Source organism: Bombus flavifrons, chromosome 5, assembly GCF_040668555.2.
Source record: "Bombus flavifrons isolate JBK064 chromosome 5, iyBomFlav1_principal, whole genome shotgun sequence".
Taxonomy (NCBI): Eukaryota; Metazoa; Arthropoda; class Insecta; order Hymenoptera; family Apidae; genus Bombus; species Bombus flavifrons.
Window position 1 is genome coordinate 8,948,323 of NC_138446.1, and position 25,094 is coordinate 8,973,416.

The following is a 25,094-nucleotide window of genomic DNA, read 5'->3' on the forward strand; positions in this document are numbered from 1 at the left end:
TATTCTCCAATGAACAAACCGGTACGCGTTGCTACATGGTCTTATCTGCATATGTGGCACTTTCGGCCAATACGCGTCGACACGAATAAGAAACCAGAACCAAATGAAACATTGCATAATGAATTTTCCGATAGATAAAATATTTAAGAAATAGCCTTTCCTCGCAAGAAACGTTCATCCACCTTCGATAATTACATGTTTTATTCATACTATCTTCTACTATCCTATAATATCAACTATTGTCTTTATTCACGTCGACTGTATACCGTTGCCTGAGATAAGATCAGAGGCAACAATTAGATTAAAGAGCTTGGTCCGCAGAATATTTCATACATTTGCAATAATTCGCAAGTGTCCAAGTACTTACACACGATACATTTACATAAATTCGAAGAAGCGTCGCAAGGTGGATCAATGAAGGGTGTCGGGGTTGAGGACATCTGGCAGGGTTGAGAGCTGCTGGCGGGCCAGGGTGGCAGCAGAGAGCGAAAGAAGAAGGTTAGCTAGGTTGGCGGGGGCCGGATGGAGGGAGGAGAGGGCTGGCCGACGAGGGATGGCGGAAGGTTCAGGTGGAGGGGTCGATGGTGGCGGAGAAAGGTCGGTGAACCCGGGGTCGATATCCGCACGGCGACCGACCAACCTAACATCCACCCCAGACTCCCTGCCTCCACCAGCTGATCTACCTGATCTCTCCGATTAAATTGCGCCAAGGTATACGCTTTTTCTTTCCGGCAACCGCGCCACGAGCCGCATCCTTGCACCCGTCTCTAAATCCAGCCACGTGATCCGGCCACGAACTTTCGCGACCATCACTTTCGATAAAATTGAAAAGCAAAAAGTAGGAGGAATCGAAAGGAAGAAATTCCTCTTTTTGTCTTTCGTCACCTTTCGCTTTTTTCCTATTCTAGTCGTTTGGCAGTTGGCTTACTTAGTATTTCGTGGAAGTTCCTCCTCGGGTTTTTAACATTCCAGTGAGCGACAGAAGGCAGCATTTTTCTTGCCTCTCAGACTTTCTGATAATCATCTTTCTAGCTTTGCACGGTATTAGAATGTTTTTTTCATTTTTCTTGTATTATTCCATTTGGAAGACGGTACTGCAATGGGCACAAATCAGCGCGGTTCCCAAGACTCTTGCGACATTATCGTCGCTGGTTGACAGTAGAAAGAATGGGCAAGATTTAGACGATGCGTTGTCTTTCAGAATATTCAGGGTTTTCTTTGTAGACCTTAGAAACGATTTTTCGTTTGGGAAATGGTGATTGAAAGAGGAAACGATGGATACTTTAGTATTCACCTGTTCTTTGAGAATATTCTAGGATTTTTCGATGGAGATTGAAGATGAGATTCGGTCGCTAGTTTAGACTTGGTAGAGAGTTTCACGTGCTTTGTGAATATTTTAGGATGTTTCAGAGGATCTTGGAGCTGGTATTGGGATGGAGGAATAGTAGTTGAAAGCGAGAAGGATACACGTGTCCAGTTGACGTTGACACGATAGAACGTTTTCATAGTTTTTGGATGATTTTCGAGAATTTCGTAAAAATTGTTTTATTTGTGTTTATAGAAATTTTTGTATATAAATGAGACACCGTATTGTAGTAGTTACCGCATTATAGAAAGGTTTTTCTATACCTAACATATTTTTATCCTTGTTATTTATATTCATAATACACTTTTGATACTTAATTTTCAACATGAAATTGTAATTTAGGAAACGCTCTCCTGAATATTATTTTTAATTTTCATTTCGTTAAAATCCAAAAATATTTATTTTAGTAAAAAGGTTCTTTCAGTACCTATTTTAAAAAAATGTGCTTAAACACACATGACGTGTTTTCATGTAGATTAGTAATTTCAAATTTTTCGTCCACCTTTATTCATCACTTTACCCTCTGCCATTTTATAATCAGAGGGTAGTTTAAACTTCCCCTCACGACAAAATCATCGCCATTTTCAAATAACCTTTTCAGGTGAACGTTCTACTTTTACGATTTTTCTCGCGTCAATCTCTCATTACCTTTCCAAGGCATCTTTTTTTTTATCAATTTCCCTACGTTTTTCGATCACTTTTTCCTTGTTCTTTTTTTTTCAAAAGCTTCTTTGACACCGCGCGGAAAACAAACCCATTCGAACTTTTTTCCAGATTTTTATCTCAACGAGGGTCCCTTTTTGTAAAATGCTCTTCCTTTGGTAGCGAAGTCAAGCTCACTTGTTTTAAATGTGTACGTAACCACTTAAACCCCCTGAATACTTCGTGCAATCTGAAGTCTAATTTTCTTTGCGAAATCCTGCTGCTTCACGACCGGTATAAAAGAATTCGCTAGCTCTTCTAATTGGAGTGTTGCAAGATAAATGAGCAAGAGCAACGAAACTTGAAAAAAGAACGCCCCGATACGCTGCTGCTGTTACAAAATTATTCTTTTAGTTCGTACCTCGGATCAATTAACCCCTGAAGTGTCAACATGAATCTCAAATGATTTTCCGCTTCTTTCCGGCTTTTGTACCTTCCTAGTAAGAAATTCATTTTTGGAAAATTTCCATTCGATTGTTTACCATGCCCATTAATGTATTAAATTTGTATCGTTGTTATTATGTATTGTGTATTATTATCATTTTTAATTCGTTTTAAATCACTGTCTATCACATTGAGTAAATTTGTAAAATATCATTCATTTGAAATTTATTCTTTTACTACCCTTTTAGTGTAAATTTTGCTTTCAAATATCTTCTAAAATTGTTTCTACGGAAATATTCATTTTGTAATCATCAATTTTATCTCCGATTTCTTTTCATGTCGATTCAAATAATTTCCATTTGCCATAAATTTTTAAATTAGAATTAAAGATATTCCAGCAGACAAATACCATTTATATCAAATATCTACGTTTTATTTAATCATAAATTAATCTCTCAATTTTTCCTCCTAATATAATTTTCGATATTTTATCCCATAGCTGAGTCGCTTAAATTTCCAGAAAATCAATACCTTAAAGATGTACTTTGCACGTAGCCTCCTATCATTTCTGATCTTTTTATTTCATTAGAAATTGCTCTCTAATCGTTATTCTCTCTGAAAATAGCTTGCAGTTATTCTACCACGGAAGTGTTTCTTAAATTTCCGCGAATATCCTGTACGTTTTATATCTACAACGAACGGGGTACATTACAGTTTCTGAAGAATTTAAAAGTCGAATTCTCGTTTCTGTTGATTAACCTTCATCGATTTGTGAATAACCCTGGCGTTGTAGTTCCCTGGATTGGATTAGCGTGCCGGGTCCGCCTTAAGCTCCCGTGTTCATATCATGGGATCCTGTCGATCCTTCGTGATTAAACCTCCTCGAACACATACATCAACCACCCTGGATTATGGTAAATGCACGTATTATGGACGAAAGACGCCTTGAATCCATCTGTTTCTTGCTAAATAGTTTCTGCTTTCGACGTTATCAACGTTATCTTTACTTTGTTGAGATACAAGATTTCCCGATTTTGGTACTTGTCTTTCATTTGATTTCAATTTATGTGTTTCATTTAAACATGGGGTGTTCGACGCTTGGAAATTTTATTTTACAATTCTTTTGTATAAAGAGATAGAATTGTGAGATTTATATAGAATAATATATAAGATAGTGTAATACTCGTTGTGTCACATTATGAACAGTTGTGTTATCCATTAAATATCATAAATATGATGAACACTTTACTGTAGATCGTCGCTTCTTAGACTTTTCCCATTCGCGACCCCATTTTTCTCGGAAGAATTTTACGCAACCTTAGTCGTATACATAAAATAAATACTCAAATAAAACGTGAATAGATAACGATAAATCAAACAATTTTAATTTTAAACAGCTCTTTGTTATATTTATAACTCTGTCGTTTATTACCACTTACAAGGACAAAACTAAATTTACATATTAATGAGGTAAATGCGCTTGTTTATTTTTGCACGAAGAATTTAATTCTGGCTGAATATCTGATGCAATGGAGCATCTTTATTTTAGTATAGATACGTAGCAGAAGATGTCAGAAGTGTGTTTAAGACAATTTTAGAAGTGATTAGGTATTCTGTTCCAATTTCAAGCAAAAATTCATTTAAGTGACTTTTTGGAAAGCTGGATTTTTATATCTACGTCGATTAATAACTTGGTGAATTCTTCTTGATTCTTTAATGACAGATGATTGGCATTTTAATTTCAGCGGTGTGTGGCAAGTTTCCCATAAAAGCGTAAAAATCTGCAGTATATGTGTCGCAAATTGCGACTATTTTATCCTAATTTAAAGAAAAAAAGAATAAAAGAAGAAGACACTATAAAACTAAACAAAGACTAGAGTCGACCAAAGCCTCACTACACTTTGATTAAAATGATAGTTCTTCGACACTGAAGAGAGTCGAAGGGTCAACAGTTGGACCTGTCGGTCCCGTAGCCGCATTACGTCTCATTATCGGTAATTGTAAGAATAAATCTTTGCCGACGATCTTCCGTCGGTGTCCGGTCAGTCTGGCCCCGGGGTGCGCATAATTTCCTCCATGGAGCGCATTTAAACGCTTCCTCCCCTGCTGTCTCAGCTTCCAATTCAGTCCGGAACGTCGCTAAAAATACCGATACACCGAGTGAGGAACCCTCCCGCTAAACTCGCGACCATTTTAATTTCAAAGGGAACACCGATCCATCTCCATTTATCGAACCTGATTCTCTTCTCAATCGATCGACGCTGTGTAAGCAAGCTGTAACAGGCTGGTTGCGTTTAATCGAATTAATTGGTAAATGAGAGTTTGAAATTAAGTTTAAGTGGAATTTAAGTTGCAGATATAATCTTGAAATAGTTATAGTTTTAAATATACATAGCGTTCATAGTGTTGGAAATAAGTGGTGGATTGATAGGTTCGATATTAAGTTTCAGATTCAATTTACATTTAATGAAATAGATCTCGTGGTTATGTTTTAGTACTTTAGAATGTAAATTTGTATTAGCTTTTGTTGCGAGTATTTATTGAGAATAGGGTTGCTTCAATATGTTTAACGCGGAATTTGAGATTATTTGACGAGAGTGACTTTTAACATATTAGGTTCGAGTGAATTGATGTTGACAATTTTTAAATACTCTGATCTTCCAGATAATTCCTATCTAAAGAAAACACTTCTGGAATGTGGCACATTAGTTACTCTAAATCCAATTCTAATACTATAGTATCGTACGTACATAGTATGTCGTACTCGAAAATTTTTCAAAAAGAACGTTACAGATCTGTTAAATAATTAAATAGAAATAACAGTAATCAGTAAATAAATGTTTCAGAATTCTTCTTACAATCGTTGCAAGGATATTTAGAACATCGCGAAGATGTGAAATAAGTAGAAAAAAAACCAATTATACTATGGACGGTTATCTTTGGAAATTTCAATCGTCACGTATGTACATCATACATGTACTACACTATGTTCATGTATTATGTTTTGCATTGAATACTTCCATAAAATCTTTCTCAACGTAGCGGCCCGATACGAACAATCAACCATTTCAAACCTCCTGAACTCACACTATCGTCTCGACGATTACAATGCTCCCGTTGTGCCGGTTATTCTAACCAGCTGATCTACGCAAACACTGACCAATTCCGTTATTAGTCTCTGATAGGGCAAGACACATTGCCCGCGTGGCTGCTTATCACTCGTGAACGTATTATGCCAGTACATGTCCACGAAGTTATGGCGCAAGAAGTGTATACGCGTGTATGTATGTGTATACGCGTAGTAAGAGTCATATGCAGTAATATAGTATAGAACACAGATACGTAAAGACACGTAGAACGGGGTCTCTGAACCCCGCAGATACAATCTCTCTCTGCGCACGCTATCTATCTATCTGCTTGGCTGGCGAGAGAGCCGGCCTCACATACCTCCCGTCCTACGTAACGTAAAAATGCGTCCCGACACGCGTACAGAAAATATACACGGAGTGGCCTCTATTCACCGGCTCCTAGATACGCTGATACGCGGCTGCTGGCTCGTGCCTACCGGTATCTCGATCTTTTTCCTTCTATTCGGCCTCTCGGTCTCTTTCATTCGAACAGGGTAGATGCGAAGAATCACAAGTATATGTATATGTGCAGCGGAGGGTTTGGTCCATGATATTGATCATGCGGAGAATCGAAATTTATTTGTCAGTGTTTGAAGAGGTTTGTGAGTTGTGTTAGGTTTGCTTATTAGTTATTGGTGGATTGAGGATGGGTTTATAGAAATTTGTATCTTCGTTCAGAAAAGTTTTGTTCGTAGGAGTTTGAAGAAGTATGTGAGTCGGGTTAGGTTTGATTGGTTTACGATGATAGTGACCACGTAGAGAATCAACATTTCTTTGTGAATGTTTAAAGAAGTTTATGAGTTGGGTTAGGTTTGCTTATTAGTTATTGGTGGATTGAGGATGGGTTTATAGAAATTTGTATCTTCGTTCAGAAAAGTTTTGTTCGTAGGAGTTTGAAGAAGTATGTGAGTCGGGTTAGGTTTGATTGGTTTTATGATGATAGTGACCACGTAGAGAATCAACATTTATTTGTGAATGTTTGAAGAGGTTTGTGAGTTGGGTTAGGTTTGCTTATTAGTAATTGGTGGTTTGAGGATGTGTTTATAGAAATTTGTATCTTCGTTCAGAAAAGTTTTGTTCGTAGGAGTTCGAAGAAGTATGTGAGTCGGGTTAGGTTTGATTGGTTTACGATGATAGTGACCACGTAGAGAATCAACATTTCTTTGTGAATGTTTGAAGAAGTTTATGAGTTGGGTTAGGTTTGCTTATTAGTTATTGGTGGATTGAGGATGTGTTTATAGAAATTTGTATCTACGTTCAGAAAAGTTTTGTTCGTAGGAGTTTGAAGAAGTATGTGAGTCGGGTTAGGTTTGATTGGTTTTATGATGATAGTGACCACGTAGAGAATCAACATTTATTTGTGAATGTTTGAAGAGGTTTGTGAGTTGGGTTAGGTTTGATTGGTTTACGATGATAGTGACCACGTAGAGAATCAACATTTATTTGTGAATGTTTGAAGAGGTTTGTGAGTTGGGTTAGGTTTGCTTATTAGTTATTGGTGGATTGAGGATGGGTTTATAGAAATTTGTATCTTCGTTCAGAAAAATTTTGTTCGTAGGAGTTTGAAGAAGTATGCGAGTCGTATTAGGTTTCATTATTACTTGGAGAATTGGGGATGTGTTTATACAAATTCATATCTTTTATTAATGAGAATACGGTTTTATACATATTTTTAGCAATAACGGATTTATTTGTAGCATTTGAGCTTAATGGAAAAGTTTGTGGATTGGGTTTGAGTTAGGTCTGTTTACTTCACGCACAAGTTCATAACACAAGCTGTTTAGTTCGCCTGAATTGTTAGAGGATTGAGAATGAGCTTATGCAAACTGTCATTTTTATTATTCATATATCGATGTGAAATGTAGATGCTAGTTCTGTGCCAATTTTGTAAATGTTAGAACAGGTTTAGGATATCAGAATACAAGAAGTACCAATTATCATTTTTAACGTATGAAATCTTCAATAGTAATTTTCTTTACAATAAATAACGAAAGAGAAAAAAATATTGAAAAATATTGAAAAATGATGATGGAAAGAAAGAAGCAGACATGCGAAAGGAAAACGACTGGCTAAGAGGAAGGTGTAGTTGAATTAACTATAAATCAGAGCGAATTCAGGCGATGAGAATTATTTATGGCCGGCTCGATCGGACTCGCACAGACCTCTTTGAACTGTGTTTCTCTTACGGTGCACCATAAATACGATAGCCGTGAAGAATAGGGACGGCCGTAAAATTCAAACGGTCTCGCGACCACGATTCCTTCTCTCGTTATAGCTGTAATATAGTATCTATTAGCGTAGAAAACTCTTGCAGCTTCTCGTGTCGTTGACGTAGGCTCCATTCGAGCCTCCAGCTCGAAGTTATCTTCCAATCAAATTCTCAATTTTCAGCAGCGTTTTACTTCTTGTAAGGAAAAATAGAAATTTTCTTTTTATCGTCATTATATCGAACCATTATGTTGTTTCTTTTTTGTCAATTTCTAATACAATTATCTTGAAACATATTTTTAAAAAGGCTGATGTACATTATTTGAATTTGAAAGATTCAAATTGAGCTCAAATTTATATTAGAATTTCAATGTATATTTGCGATTTGAAATTGAAATTGGAATCTACATTTAAATTTCGCAAACATGCACTACTTACGAATTATGAATAAAATAAGAATATAATAGGAATTGATTCAAAACGAACAATAATATTCCATCCGTTCTTATTTCTAGTGAAATAAAATTCTACGAATTTTTTATTCGACTAAGGAACATCTAATGTTACGTGTGTTATTACATCAGTGTCGTTTCAACATTGTATTCAACGCAGTATTTAGGACTCTATAAAGAGTTGTTCACCTACTCTGTATTCTGAAGTCAATCTTATAAATACGTCAAATTAATAATTTGTTCCCTATAGAAACAAGTAAAAAACGATCTAATAAATCCAATATATTATTTCTCCAAAAGAAGGTACATATGATTATGAGTTTTTAATCTACAGTCAATCTGATGAATCCATCACAATTTAATTATTTCTTTTCTATAAAAACTACTGAAATAGTCTAATAAATTCAGTTAGAATTAGAATAAGTCTAATAAATAAATATAATATTATGCTCTCTCTAAGTATAATAAAACGCATATAAATCAGCTACATTCTAATCTGGAATCGATCAGATTAAATCAATCAAATGAACCGTTTCTTCTCTATAAAAAAACTACCGAATTAATTAATAAATTCAATATATAATATCACATCTCCTCCAAAAACAACAAAAATAATACCCATATTAATTAGCTAGACTATAATCTGGAACCAATTCGTTAAATCAATCAAATTAACTAGTTCTTGGCTATAAAATGCCACTATGAAACAATCTAATAAGTTCAATCTACTACATTTTCTCCAAGACGAAGAGCACATACGTATCTGTGTCGATCGATTTTTCTCTGGCTGACGAGAGAAACCACGGAAATCGTTGGTTCGGTTGGACAGCCGACCCCAGGGGTCGAACGATCACCGGGTCGCGGGTTCAAGCGTGTGGTTCGTGCGCGTTCCTCCGGCGAACAGGCTGGCTGAACATCGGGCGAAGGGGTCGAGATGTGCATTGGCCGGTTAAAATGTGGGGCAGTGCTGCGATTCGTCCTTGGTATTCGTGCGTTTCACAGTCCACCTCGAATCCGTTCGTCCTTCTACCGGGTGATTCTCGCGGTTCCAAACTGAATTCGTGACACGCTTCGCGATCTCGATTTCCATCTTGGCCTCGATTCCCCCGATTTATTTTATTTGTCCCGGCAGTAGATGTTTTGTTTAATTATACGCATACATCCACACGGATAACGATTTTATTTAATCGTATGTCGATCGTATGTCGATACGATTCGAGTTTGAATTTTAAATCCGATGATTACAACGTTGCGTTCCATACAGTTTTTATGATCTTAATAGCTCCAACTTGTGGCTCGTATCAGCTCGTTTCATTGGAACTTTTATGTAAAGTAAAGGTCACGGAGGTTAATCGCTTTGGAAATTTCAAATCCAGTGGGAGAATTTAATACGTTTGCTCTAAAATTCGGGGATTGACCCTTCGTCGTTGTGACACGTGGTTCATGTACCTTCCAGGTCTTTTAGATTAACCTTCCCTGGTATTAATTCGGTTTTGCTGTATAGTATCCATTTACGATATTTTATGCTCCTTTCCTGACAATGATCTGACAGCATTTTCTAATTTTTCTATTTTTCTCAGCCAGTAATACGTAGCAATATAAAACATCAATACAGTTGCAAACAGTGCTATAAAAACATCGTACAAACCGGAATTATACTTATCAAGATTGGTATAATTTCTGTTCCAGGATGTTATACGAATTACTGCAAGAGTAAATTATAGAATATAAATGACTATTACCCATATGATAATTTAAAACCAATGTTATTAATACTCGTAAATATCAGTTTGAAACATACTAGGTTGCCCGAAAAGTGTCTTTCTTTCGCAAACGTGTTTTCTACAACAGTGCACATTTATGCAAACGTGAAACCAAGTCTGTGAAATGTCGCGGTGTTTATCTCAACAGAACAAAATGGATCGTACGTAATTCGACAAAATAACACAAAACAAAAAACAAAACAAAAAATAAAACAAAAGTCTATTATTGCGTCTATTATTTCCTCATAAAAAGAAAGAAACTTTTCGGACAACCTGATAGAAGTGAAAATAAAGGTAGAAGAGTAAATCAATAAAAAAAAAAGAAAAAAAGAAAAATGGAGGAAAAATAAATAGTTAGATCGATAAGGGCGAAATAAAACCATTTCAATTCCTTAGAGATATCGAGAGTATCGATACAATCGCACAGCTACCGAGCAATCAATATAACTAAATTGATAGATACAACGCTATAAAGCCGTTATCGGTTTTTCTATTAGAATGAAAAACTGCAATCAATCGTAATCTTTTTTCCGATAATCAGCGAGAAATCCGGTTATGGAGGGTTAACAGTCCTCTCGTTCCCTCTGAGATAGCAATGGCGAAAGAACGTTGAAAGTCTCGTGATCGTTCGCGCGACTAAAATTTCCTTAGAACACGCGCAGCTGCGATCTATAGTTCGCGTGATCGCTCGCGCGATCGAAACTTACGTAATTGCTACTCGCACGACCAAAATTCCTACCTGCACGTTGCTGCAATTGCCCGTGCTATGTATGTACGGTTGCAAATTGTTTTCTTGTTCTCTCGTGATTGATTTATTAGCGATCTTTGCAAGAGTTAGAAATTCGATTTCTTGTTCGCAAAATCTTGGGAATGGTGATCTCTGTGATCGTTATTATACGCAGAGATTAATGCACTCGTATGTCTGCGAAAGTCAGGTGGTTAGTGTTAGAATTTTAAAAATTGTAGATTTATTGGTACTTTGTGAGTTGATGTTTGTATTTTATCATTTTCTGACTGGCCTGTTTTTCATTTTGTTCGAAACAGAAACGAAATCTAAATGGCAAGTATTTATAAGACTATTTTAGACACCGTAACTTTATCTTTATTACAATTCCCACAGTTAAAGTATCTATGGAACTAACAGTGTAAAAAAGCCAACAAATTACCTCCAACTTTTATAAATATTCGAGACCTTCCCGTTAATGTATATATAATCCATTTATTTAGATTACAAAATGAATAATTAGCAGGTAAAACTATCTTTGGTATTATACTTTTATCTCTACCGTAGTTCCAAAAAATCCTACATATAACACTCATAGCTTTAAAAAATCTACAAATATCGACGAACTGTTCCCAGATTCCACAAAAAGAATTCGGAATATCCCAATTAATTTTTCACCTGTTCGCATCTCAGAAGTATCTTTCACATCGTATCTTTCCCTTCGTAACAGTTTTCAAAGATAGAACATACAGCAAATGTGTATTCAAAGTCCGACAGAACAACATGCAAGAACAGGAATGATGTGATTGCTCGTGTAAAAAGAAGCAAAATACGTAGAATAAAATTTGTTTCATTTTCGAATTAGTTTCGAAGAAAATCGAGCTTGAACATTTATCAAGCGTACTTGACAATACTAAATTCGAACTGGACAGGACTAAATAATCGACAGGAGGTTATTCTACGTGTGAAAATAAGTCGAAAACGCGGAGTACAATTTTTCACGGGACAATTTGTTTCCGAGAAAAAAATTCTGTTCCATATATTTTTCTTTTTTTTTTTTTACACAAAGAATCACATCGTTTCTGCTTTTACATGATAGTCGGCCGGACTTTGCACATATAGATACATCACAAACGACATCCAAGCACGATCAACACGCAATCCCCACGAATACCAATCAACACGTTGAAATTTGTATTTTCCTGCGTCATCCCTCAACCTGTCCACACCTCTACGCACTCTCATCGTCATGGGTATTACTATTCTCTAACCACAACCTACACCATTCACGACAGATGTCAATACGCGTGGAAATGCTAACGAGCACTTTTCACCATGCTGCACACTCTTCTCCTTGCTTGGTATCGCCGGCAGCGTAGAAGAGTATCTACCACGTCGATATGCAGACAGAGAGAGGATCGTGGTCGTCGCGTTCATGACTCGCGGGACTTGCGTGGCTCGTGATTTAGTCACGTAGCTGGCTCGTTTAGCCGTGATCGTTAGCGGTCGTGTTATATGGGTGTAACGTGATTCTCGTGTCACGTAGCGTAACGCGTAAGCCCTTCGTGCTAGCGAAAACGAGAGAAGGAAACGACCGTATTGAACGAAACGAGCGGTAGAATGAAAAGGGTTGGAGGGTAGACTTCGTGACGTTGTGTCGTTCGAATGGACTGATATTTGGAAATAACCCGACGCGTGCTTCAACGAAAGTGAAACGAGCTTTCGTGATGTTTAATGGACAACCTGCTGGGGCTCACGAGGCTTTTGTCGAGGTCATTGGTTCTCGGCTGATTTTCGGGGTCGTTGAAAGTTGGATATTTGTATTATTGGCTGACACGTTGATTTCTGCATCATCGTTGAAGCTACACTGACGTGGTCAAGTTTTGATCAGGCGGTTTCTGGGAAGGTCGATTTCTGTATTTCAGTTGAGAATCTGCTGATTTCTCAAATTTACGCTGAGAATCTCTTGATCTCTGAATTTTAGTTCACGTGTCAATTTCTACGTTTTTATTGGAAATCTGTCGATTCCTAGGTCTGATTAAAATTATGTCGATATTTAGATCAAACTGTTCGATATTGTAAGTCTAAGTTCGAAGTGGCTGCTTCTAATTACTTAGACTCTGCTTCTACTAATCTCCGTAATCGAGGTGCCCGTTGTAAACCTAACACGATCATACATTATATCAGAGAAATTTGTTCCATTTAATGTTGTAACAAATAAACAACAAGAATAGGAAATTGATCCAGAAGAAGAAAATGAACAAAACCAACACTGACTATGACAGAGAATATCATAAATCTACAGATCCTAGATCCTAAAAGAAGCAAAACTTCCGTTGATTCCGCGATGTTTACCAGGTCGCGGGAACAAACGAGAAAGTACATTGAACCTATGGTAGATCAGCGGCTGCCAGTTTCGTGATAACTAGCAATGAGTCAGAGAGGGCAGGCTCATGGGCCTCGATAGCCTTTACCGGCTGGCTGGCAGGCGCGAGATTGGGAAATCAGACATTACCGGCGTTTCCGTCTGCTTGTGCACGTATCACGTGTACCGCGAACAGGATAATTTGTGTCGAACGCGTGACCGTGCTGGCTGAGATTTATGCGCGGAATAGCCACGCGCTAGTGTGCCTCGATGTTTATCTAAATCGCTGTCCGATCTCTCTCCCTTTCTCTGTATTTTGCTTCGGCTAACTGTTTCTCTCCTCTCACGTATATGATTGTTGGTTGGTTTTGTGGCTTTTGCTTCGAGAATGGGGACTAATCTTGGGCCGTTTATCAGATGCAAATGTTCCGTCTTTGCGAACGAACGAATATGGATAAGGGTAATTGGTTCGTAGCTGCAATTTTGTTGCTTTAAGGAGCAGTCCAGTAAATTTGCCTATAGTGTTTGATTAGATTAAAGTCGATTAATGACTCGCAAGGTGGTGAACGTTTTGTAATTTAATGAGCTATCGTTTGTACATGTTTGGTAACGTGTATATATGTGTTTGGAATTATCAGTAGGTAGAATTTATAATGCAAGTTTTCGGTTTGTGATTTTACATGGGATTATGAACCACCGTGTTTAACGTGTATAGTACGTGCATATTAGTTGCATTAGGGAAATTGTGACAACTTTAAGAGTCGATTTATAAAGAACTTATAATAAGCATGTATAGTGAATAGAATTTATAATGAAGTTTTTAATAGAGTAGCTAAAAGATTAATAAGGGAACGTTAATATTAGATGATATTATCGTCACTAAAATCTGGTTAATATAACATGGTTACAGAATGATGTAAGCCCGGGAGCTAAAACACATCCATTATCCTTAATGACGCAAGGAATTATGTTCGTCGCAATAATTATATCCACTTTAAAACTACCAAGCGATCAATGACATAACGCCTCATGTTTTTCTGCTTTCAGGTAAGAGTCACATGTCATCGTTTACAAATATTCTTCCACTTGCAATTTCGAAGGCATTTAAACACTGGACCTGACAAACGTAACATCTTCAAGGTACGGTATATATATATAAAATTGTTAGAAAAAGTGCTCATATTCCATTTTATTTATCATAGCATTTACATACCAATTAATTAAGTCCAAGTATATCGAGTTTCATATCGTTTGGCAGTACTTTCATATGACTACAAAAATGCAATACTATGAAACGTGGAGACCTGATAGAGAAACGTTTCATTGGAAAATAAGAGTATGTACCTATAAATACTTTTTATGGCCAGTGTAATTGTAGCCACTTGGCTAATAACTTTTACTCGAATGTACATTTTTAATAATTATGTCTGAAACGTAAAACTTGGATGAGTAGTTTTAACGAGCCCGCAGCTGGTATGATTGATGCACACACGTGGTCTAAGCTGCTTGTTAGCGCATTAGTAGCGTACCGAGATTTCCTCGAAACGATGTCAAGGCCGTGACCTAATGCAAGGTTGTTGTCCCCGGCGCGTCTTTCTCCACCCCTTCCCCCCTTTTTCTCTCTCTTTCTCCGTAACATCTATTTTCCGGTGTTGGAATTTTCACCGTGTACGAGTCAAACTCGTGGTGGAATCTATGTCGAGTATGTGGAAACTCTGACATTGGTCGTTCAGAATCTGATTAAAAATCTACTTTCTTATAGAGAAACATAGTTGGGATGATACGGTTTTTTTATTTCGTTGAAAAGTCACAAGCTTAGATACGTTCGCAAACAAACCATCTCGTACATAGGAAATTAGAAACTTCTGTTCAATATCCTTCTGTGTCGTTTATTCTGTTTTATTCTGTTTACGCTAGAATTGTCGAAAGTAGCAAAACGATCCAGATTTTTGATTATTATGATTATTAAAATCATGTGGGTGTTTTATTTTAATTATAAAATTAATGTCATTTTTCACTGAAAAGATTCCTTATTTCCATCATATCAATGCGATTATGACAATTCACTCATGTATAATATGTTTGAATACCTAGACACGTTCTACTATATGATTAGAACTAAATCGATATGTTGAACATATGTCGAGTAACGTAATATACAGGGTGGTTGGTAACTGGCGGTACAAGCGGAAAGGGGGTGATTCTACGCGAAAAAAGAAGTCGAAAATATAGAATAAAAATTTTTTTTTTTTTTTTTAGTTTTTCCATCGAGACAACGATCTACAGTGAGATCCGTTATAACGAGACGTGATCGAAAGCCTTAAACGAAAAATTTTTATTCTATATTTTCGACTTCTTTTTTCGCGTAGAATCACCTCCTTTCCGCTTGTACCACCAATTACCAACCACCCTGTAGAACAATAGCGAAATTCTGTAGACAAAATGTACCAAATATTTCTACTAACTGTTAATATCGAAGCAAAATGAAGTACACGTGATATTATACGCATCTTATAGATGCTCCTCGAATCTCGGTACTCGTTGTAAACATTATTCGTAAATTGATATTGTATAAGATGCGTGCGTTTTATGAAAAATAGCAAATTATGTCATTACATCGAGGAATTTCCAGAACCTGTTTTTCAAATTGTCTGCCATATAACATTTTTTTTTACGAACTCCTTATCTTGTCTTACATATAGCAAATTGTCGTCTCGACGCACGAAACACGTAAACTTGAACGACTTCCGACCGATTTTACCATCACAATATTTCAGTTTCATCAAGTATATAGAAAATATTATCAAAATGTATCCGGTTGATAGTAATATGTATCTTATCCAATACATTCTCTCTTTCAACTCTTTCAACCCTTGTAAGGCGCATACGGTGATGAAGGAAAATGTTGGCACAGACCAGACTTTCTTGTAAAATCCTATGTAAAATTCTAAACTACATACAGTCTACAGTTTTTGTGTCCATTTGTTCATATATATCAAGCACCAAGCCTATAAAACGTAGAAACACGACAAAGAAGAAGCTTTATTATTTACGCGTGATTTGTTTTTCGTGTAACGTGGCTATCGATAGATTTCGCAGAGTTTGTCGTAGCCGCATAAATTTAAATACACTTACGTGTATGTTATCTAAATAACAATAAAATGAAAAGCAATAATAAAAATTAAAAACATGATATACTATAGTACACGACTTAAGGAAACGCATTTGTACGCTATAATACCAGACGCTGTATAGTCGAATAATGCATGTCGAAATAAAAAGCTTCTTGCCTTTCTCCAGAATCTCAAGAAAAGCGGCACAAGGGTCAAAAATGGACTGTCTCTAAAATGTCTAGCATAACGACAGCGCCCATTTTTCTGGACCTTTGGCATCTTCCATGCGCCGTTTGACCTCTTAACACACAAATCTTTCCTGAATTTGATTATTCCGTGAAAAATTTCAAAATCGAATCGTAAAATGTTCGAACATGACTGACTCGCATAGTTCTACCTTATTACGCGCGTCAAATGTAATTTAAATGCAAGAATCCGCTAGAATCCTGTCTTCTTCGATCGATTTCCACGGGTCGATTCCCCTGGCGACATGAATGGAACAGAAGGCACGATTCGCATTTAGGTCTCGTAGAACTGCTAGTCCGGCCGATAAATATGCGACGCCGCACGTCCGCGGATCGTAGGAAGTTCTCGTCGCTTTCTTTCCTCTCTGGCTGCATTCCCTTGCCGCTCGCGTGTAGAAGCCGACGACAACGACAACGACGACGACGACAACGACAACGACAACGACAACGACGACAACGACAACGACAAGGACGACGACAACGACGAGAACGGTGAGGATCGCCAGCATCGCCGGATCGGTGTCGGTGACCCGTCATCGAATCGACCAGCTTGACAATTAGCCGCGTCAGAATCCCAAACGACACCGTATCCGACATCGACACCTTTCTAATCTGCATGATAAAGGGCCGATGTAATTAAACGCCTGGATAAACGTTCAAGACACCGTATGAAGCCTATTATGCCACCGTGAGTCATGCCATTCCTATCGATTATCGTTTTGGTGCGGCTAATTTAATGAATATTATTACGCGATATCGATTCCTTTCATCTTCCGTTTCATTATTAATTGCTGGTTTCCAATTGACGAATTAATGAGCCTTTGTCTAGGAATTGTTTCGAGCTGTTAAAGCACGATGAGCTGATTCGTCGTTTGGATTGTGGATCTTTTCGATAGAATGGTTTCTCTATGCCGACGTTGTCTGGCATATTACGTTTTAATAACCTTCATTCTAATTTTATAGTTTGTTTTATGGTGTTATTAGAAATTAAATTAATAACAGTCGAAAGTGGTTCATTATCGAAATTCATTTGCCCGTTAAATTTTTATTATTATTTTATATTTATTATTGAAGTTAGGTAATAACTCTGTCGCGTTGTTTGGTTTCTAATTAGAATTACGGTTAGATGGGATTTTTCATGCCATCAGATTGCTCGTAGCTTTTTCAGCCGGTTATAACAAAGGTAAATAATAAAATAAATAGTTACAGGTTGTATTTTTTATTTGTTTTGGGAATCGTGTACATTGCAGAACGATGAAATATTGAAGCGTTCAGGGAATTTTAGTTTGTTCTGGTTTCCCAATTTTTGGTCACCTTCTCGTCATCTTCATTAAACTGTGTAAATGATGTCGAAATGGAATTTCTGATAAGATAATTTAGTTAGAATATGTGTCCATTAAAACACCAGGACGAAGTATAATCTCTTGCATAGTGAACAAAATTAAACATAAAAATTAGTAACTCGAAGATGGAATATTCCTATGACTAATGAATATTCACAAGATGCGTTTAAACATATTTCAATATTTGTATGATCAAGGAAGACTAACCAAAATGAGACACAATGATCATTGATTTAAAAATCTAAGGTATCTTATTAAACAAGAATTACATTACTTCAAACTGAGATCTATAGCGATCAATGAAACTAAAAAGAGTAATTAAACACCAACTAAAAGGACAAAATAATTACCGATCTAAAGTTGTAATGTTCTATCAGCCAGGAAATATATGATCAATGACTCGTAGATCTTTCATCTTCCATCGTCAAAAAAAAAAAAAAAAAAAAAAAAAATTATATCAATTCCAAATATAGAGCTCTCAACGATCAATAGAAATCATTCATCAAAAACGAAGGTAGTGCGACCAAAGACTGGAAGATCTAAAATATCCTACAACGAAGATCGCTAGAACCAAACACAAGCGAGACATAAGAACTACTTGGCTACTGCGTGGCTCAAAAATTTAATGTTCTCCATAACAAAAGCAGTGAGAAACAAAAGAATCCAGTGACTCAAGAACTTAACGTTCCCCGACGCAACCAACGAAAAAAGCAACCGAACGTTCCAGCAACGTTTCACTCCCACTCTCCCTTTTTCTCTCTTTCTTTCTGCCGCAAGTAACGAGGAACGCGTGCTTGAAAACGCGACTGTAGACCGTGGCAGACTATTCTCTCGCCTCGGCAGTCGCCTCGCTGTCCTTCTCCTTCGGCTCCTTCTCCTCTTCCTAGTCCAAGGTGGAGGAGGTTGTTGCACCCTCCTCGAGCATTGTGCATGCGTGCACGAGGGTGCCTAGCCCCCTTCATCCTCTATTCTGTATGCAACCCGTCTCTCCTCTCCGCGTTGGTGCAATGACACAGCTTCGTGGAAAGGCATCATAGCGGAAGCATCCAGGATTATCGATTGCTCCATGTCGCAAGCAGCGCGATCCTGCGCTCTTTCGCAAGGAATAGCATGCTAATTCGGCCAGCTTTTTTCACCAAACTTCATTCTTACGGACTTTCCCTTGAAATTCAGTTCTTGCAGATTTTTTCTTGAAATCAAATTCCCTTTGATTTAGGCATTTATTTTATTGTTAGTTAGACGTTTTAGAATAAATCGTTCAATGTCAAGGATCAATCACTAAATTGATTAATTCGATGTGATTGATCAGTACATAAATTAGTAGCTGTTTTCGAGACAGTTCGACGTGTGACTATCGTTTCAGCGTCATTGATCGTCCTATCTCGAAAAAGGTATCATGACGAGAGAATCCAAAATTATCTAGCGCCCAGATCTTCCTTTGAAATTCGATTTTCTCCGACGTTTTGGGTTCATTTGCTTTGAATAATTCGATCAATTTCATGTGATTTCATCGACTGAAAAATTAAACCATTATCTGAATAAGGATTGTCTTCGAGAGTTTTATTTGTGGTGATTGATTTGTCATTATCGGTCGTTCTATCTCGAGCCATGCAACTTTGCGTTCTTTCCTCGGAAAGTACCTGTTCTCCGAGATTATTCCATGAAAATGGAAACAATGCACGATCTTTTGCAATGTACTTCAAACAAAACCAATCGTCTTCACACTTCCACTTCTATCACTGCTCCTGAAAAATCTATAAAACACCCTTTTCCAAACCTATCGGAACATCGCAAAGGAAATCTTCATATTACAAATAAACTCAAAACTCACTCGAACCTTGTCAAAAACCTACGGAAACCGTTCAAACTATGCGAAACTCTGCCAAAACCTTCTTGCAATCAGTCAAAACTATGCCAAAGAGAATCGTGATATTTCAAATGAAAGCAATCGCCTCCACGAAATAACAGTCTCCAGAGATAACTGTCTTCCACATCCACCATAGCTTCTCAAACACAAGCTTACGAAATCTGCTGTTCTAAATCTACCAAGAAGAAAAAGATCTTACTGCAAATAACATTCAAACTCGTTCAAACCTCCTCAAACACCTACAAACATCCATGAAACATCGCGAAAGCCCATAAAGTTTTCTCCAACCAAGTAAAACGGTGGAAAGAAAATCGTGATATTTCAAAATGAAGGTTGCTTCAAAACGCATCTCGTGGTCTCGCGCGGACGGTTACCAGCTAACGCGTACTCCGCTTTTATTATTCCCTTTCGGGTGGTTGGCGCGCGCGTGCGCGCGCTTAGAAAACTCGCGTATACTGGCCTGGCTTGGTACTTCGCGAGCAGGAATATAAAGCGTTTTATGGGTCTGTCTGGAGTGCGAGAGCGTGGCCGGCGCGGCGAAGAACCCCGCTCCGCGCGAGTCCTCTCCGCGTCGGCGAACGCGAGCGCGCGGGGTCCTTGCGCCCATCCGGCTGGACTGGATCGAGAGCAGTACGCGGCCCGTTCGTTGTTGTCCATAAACGCGTAGAAGCCGCTATAAATCAGCCCGTTTATCGAGGAACGAATCCCGTTCGCGGTTCGTTAGAAAATTGCTGCGCTCCCTCGGACGAACCTTCGCCCCTATCTTCTTCTAGATCCTTCTCAAACGTTCCACTGTGTCTCTGTTACTCCTTGAAGCTGTGTTGGCGCTGACGGTATGGTGATAGAGTGACCGGAAGTTGTAGTCGGAGCATGATGTTACCGGCGGAGGTAGTTTGGCGGTTGAGATGAGATGTTGCAAGGTTTGCTGTGGTTTTGTGGTTTTTGCTAGAGGAGATTATTGCGAGGGGCTTTTACTTTGGTCGATTTTGACTTTGAGAAGCGTAGGAAAGTATGGCGTGGCTATGTTCTTCTAAAATTAACAGACAATCGCTTAAAATTCCATCGCGTCCACACTATGATTACAGAAATAATTGTTTTACCAAGTGTAGCAATCTTTCGTTCAGCTCCGCGGAGATCAATCAAGAAAATTTTAATCACCAGACGGTAAGATTTACGATGAAGGTGCAGAAGTTAGCCAATACGGAAGGTGTTCTCCTACAAACGTCTGTTCATTGACTTTCCACAAAATTACTCAAGTTGTCTGTGGTAAACGTATACTGAACACCTGTCATGTAATAAAAGTTCAAAACTCAGACATTCTTCCATGATTCTTTGGCTTTCCTGAAACTTGGCTAATAAAAGAATTTCACGATATTGTATGATAGAACAATGTGTACTCTGTAACTTGAATATTTCCAGTCGTCTGTGTCTTTGATGTGTGTGAATTTGATTTTCTTGAATATTTTTTTCGGTCAAGAAAAATCGAGAATTCCATATCCGACTTAAATATTTAGAAAATTAATTCGAAACATTTTCGAACACTATTTCTTACGAAACATTTGCTTCAGTGTAATATCTATCTACATATTTCGTCAGTCATCAAGCTCTTCATCCATGTTATTAACTTTCTTCAAAATTAATGAAGACGACTGCAGTAATACTTCCTCCCTGACATCTACATATTCTATCAAAGTCAACGTTTTTATCCATGTAGTTAACTTTCTTCAAAATTAATCGAGAAAACTCCAATAACGTCCTCTGCCTAATAAAAGTTCAAAAGTTCATCAAGACATGAGAGGTCATAAAACTAGCAATCATAAATGTTGTGACACTCATTTATTACAATTATTGGAGAAATAACAAATTGTACTTTATTGAATAGTTAGAATACGTGGGATGCGAATTAAATAACCAATTTGATGGTATTAACTAAGACTAACTAAAAATTAAAAGCAATGAAAATCATTCAGTTTATACTAATTTACGTAATATACTAATTATAGCGTACAGTATATTTAACACATTGTTGATTGCGAAATAAATTTCGCCGCAGTTCCAATATATTTTTAAGAAATATGTCAACGTTTATGAGACGGAGAACGTCGATTTGCATCTCTCGTCCTCGTTTATAAATAGACGGCGGATGTTTGTACGCTGTCAGGAAATTTAAGAGTGAAAAAAATGTACAACACGTCCATAATACATAAAATATCCAAGTATATAGTCAATAAATATTATACAATTTAATCAATGAAACACGTTTCTATTCTAAACTTTCGCTCCTTTCGTTACAACGTTCGTGCATTTTCGGAAAATTTCAAGATACAAAAGTCCACAGCGTGTGTCTAACATACAAAGATATATAACATATCGGAAGAAAATTTATTACGATATTTAACAAACGAGACACGTTTCCATCTAGCTTTCACTTTTTTTTAGTTACATTCGTGAAAATATGGAATTGCATAAACTGTCTTGTCCGCAGCCTACTTATAAAATGAAATACGTCGATTCACGTACGTTCGCTGTCAACGATGTGCCTTGAAGCTCGCTTTCCAGAGATAACTAAACTCTGAAAAGTCCTCGGAGCGGGTAACTGCGGGGCGCGTTGCCCTCCGCGATCGTCGGTGAAGCGGCGTGACACGCACACAGGTGCAAGTTGGCGCATTTTTCCGCGGCGCGTGCAGCGTGATGCCGCATCACGTGTCTAGAATGTTACTTTCACTCGAGGCACTGCGTGCGGCCGCCGCGCCGCGGTCCGTTTTGCAACCGGCCGCTCGCCTGGCAAATCCGTCGTCGATCGCCCGCGGAAATCTCGCCAGACGATCGTTCGGCAACGGCCGCTTCCATCGGCCAATCGATCAAACGCGTTTTCCTCGCGACTCACGTCGCGGAAAGGTCGGAACACGCGTCCAATCAAAGCTGAATATCGCGTTATGTAACGTGCACGTCTGATAATGGATATCGAGTTGTTGCATTGAGTAACGTTGTGTGTTCAAAGCGAGGAGGTTGTTGAACTTTTGCTTGAATCGTAGTGGTGCAGCGTGATTTTGCAATAGGTTTGCTTGATTAGCTGCTGATTCGTAGTTGTGCTTTGCTGTGTGCAATTGTGCAGTTGGCGTTGGTTATGGCGGAGGTTCTTGACTTCTCAGCCGTTTTAAGGTTATTACGGTTGGCTGCATTGGCCAAACTGGGTTATTTGTTGTTGTAAAATTGGCATATAAATCTGCAACTTAGCCAAGGTTACAACTTATAAATAATTAAACAAGAATTTGATAAAAGTCGGAAACCCACGCGAATTTAGAATTATTGAAAATCTATCGAATCAGTCGTTGCAGTTTATTCGATTTTGGTTATATCTGAATTTTAAATCAACGGAACTGAATCTAAAAAAAATCAACGGATATGTAGAATTTCTAAAGATCTAACGTGATAGTCAATTAATTTGTCCTTAATCCGGAGTCTTCCACCTAATTTCTTAGTCTTTTAATTTTGCAATAGAAATTTCTACAGAATAATTTATTCGCCTCTAAAGACAGACGAAAAGATATTTATTTTTGCTGAAATACAATAGAAGTTCGATTATTACCTGGCTTGCATTCATGTAACTATCTGATCAAGTATTTATTCACCCTTAAATAGAAATAAAGAAAATCAGAAATAAAGAAAGTCACATTCCTGTACATCTATATACACTTGTGTGCATTTACTCAAGCCCATTAACATTTGCTTCTGAATTGCTTGCACAAACAATTTCCAACACAGCTTCCTCAAAAAGAAGAAGCAGCAAGCTCAAAGAAGAAGCAACCCCTCGGCTCATATTCTTTGCACAACGTTGCCACCAGCCAGTCAAATACGTGCGCGATTCTTTTCAAACGAGACAAGTACCTTGACCTTTTCCAATGACCGTCAGCGAGGCACGATCCCTCTTCAGCAACCCTTCTATGCATCAAGGTTCTCTGAAAACCCCATGCGCGCGGATTTCACGATACACATTGCCTGCAAACATCGACGTCCCTTTGAATCTGAGAATCCAATGCACCCTGACCTTCTTCAATGACGTTTCAGTTGAAGATCAACCCCGCTTCGAGCCTCTGTACTCTTTAAAACGACGCGTTGATATATCTTCGCTCTCTTCTTCACGAGTTCCAACAATAATCAATTCCATCAGCAGGACAAATACGCAGGAACCCTCTGTGAAACTCTCGAGTTCCAGGCGTGCAAATACCTTGACCCTCGTCTCGGAACCCTCCTGTGTCGTGTCTCGGGCATCCCTTCGACGATTTCACGTTGATGAAAGTCACTGTTGGTCGTATAATGCTCTTGATCTTGGAGAACTTTAGTGATAGATGGTAGAAGGTGTCTTTGGATTGATATTGATTACTGAAAGAATAGTTAGATTTAAATAGGGGTAATTTAAAGAGTTGTCGTTCTTTTTGTCTTTCCTGGCTTTCTACACCCACTGTAAATTGATACAGATGAGACTCGCCGGATTCTGCAGCAATATTCAGAAAATTGGTATTATTGCAATTTCACGTTGATGAAAGTGAGTTGACTCGTGGATGTACAGTGCTCTTGGACTTGGAGAAGCAATAGATGGTGGTTGATGATAGATGATTCTTTCTGGGTTTTATTCTTTTTCTTTTTTGTTTTTTTGTTCAGCTGCGGTTAATATAGATGGGACGTACTTGAAGCACTTTACAAAAATTTTCAGAAATTTGTGTTATTAAAATTTCACTTTTGATGAAGGTCTTGTAGTATTCTTGTCGAGTAACAGATGATAGAAGATGGTGTGTTTGGATTAATTTTGATTATTCAAAGGACGGCTAGATTCGAATAAATGTGGCATAGTCGGCACTTTTTTTGAGTTTTACTTTCTTTTTTTATTACAGCTGTAACTGATGGATATCCATTTACGTAGATATAAAAGAGATTCGCGGAACTCTGCACACATTTGTATTACCGTGATGCATTGTAATTTATTCAATTATGCAAATTGTATAAATGCAGTTACTTACTATCTCCAATAGTATTTCCATATTTTAATATTACGTCAGGCAATATTTTTCAAATCACAAACAGAGTGAAGAAATATGTTCCAACTGTTGTGTATTTTATTTTTTCCCTTTCACATGAAAGTCTTCGTATGAAAAGCGCAACATTCGAAACTTTCTCCCGCGATCTTCAGCTATTCTCCACCAAACAAAATCTCCAACTCTCGAATTAAAAAACTTCACTCTCCTACTACGAAAATTATTTTCCTGAAACCACGAACTGCCTAAAATTATATTCGTCCGATCGACTACGCACGACCAAATTGTATCGAACGCATTGGCGAACTTCGCCTCGTCTCGATACTTATTTCTAGCCTTCGGTACAGGGCTCGCGTAACAGCAGTAGTAGCGCTTCGGTAGTTGCGTCCAAGTGCATTTCA

At 37.8% G+C, this 25,094-nt stretch overlaps 1 protein-coding gene across 6 annotated transcripts in view; it reads left to right on the forward strand.

Moving 5' to 3' along the window:
• Nucleotides 1–25,094, forward strand: part of E23 (ABC transporter G family member E23) — a 272,552-nt gene that overhangs the window by 139,525 nt on the left and 107,933 nt on the right. Inside the window, exon 2 of one of the 6 annotated variants that reach the window (XM_069112858.1) lies at nt 14,140–14,232. The exons of the other annotated variants lie outside the window; for them this stretch is intronic. The gene's annotated coding sequence lies outside the window, so the exon portion shown is untranslated. The remainder of the gene's footprint in view (nt 1–14,139; nt 14,233–25,094) is intronic. 6 annotated transcript variants of the gene reach the window in all.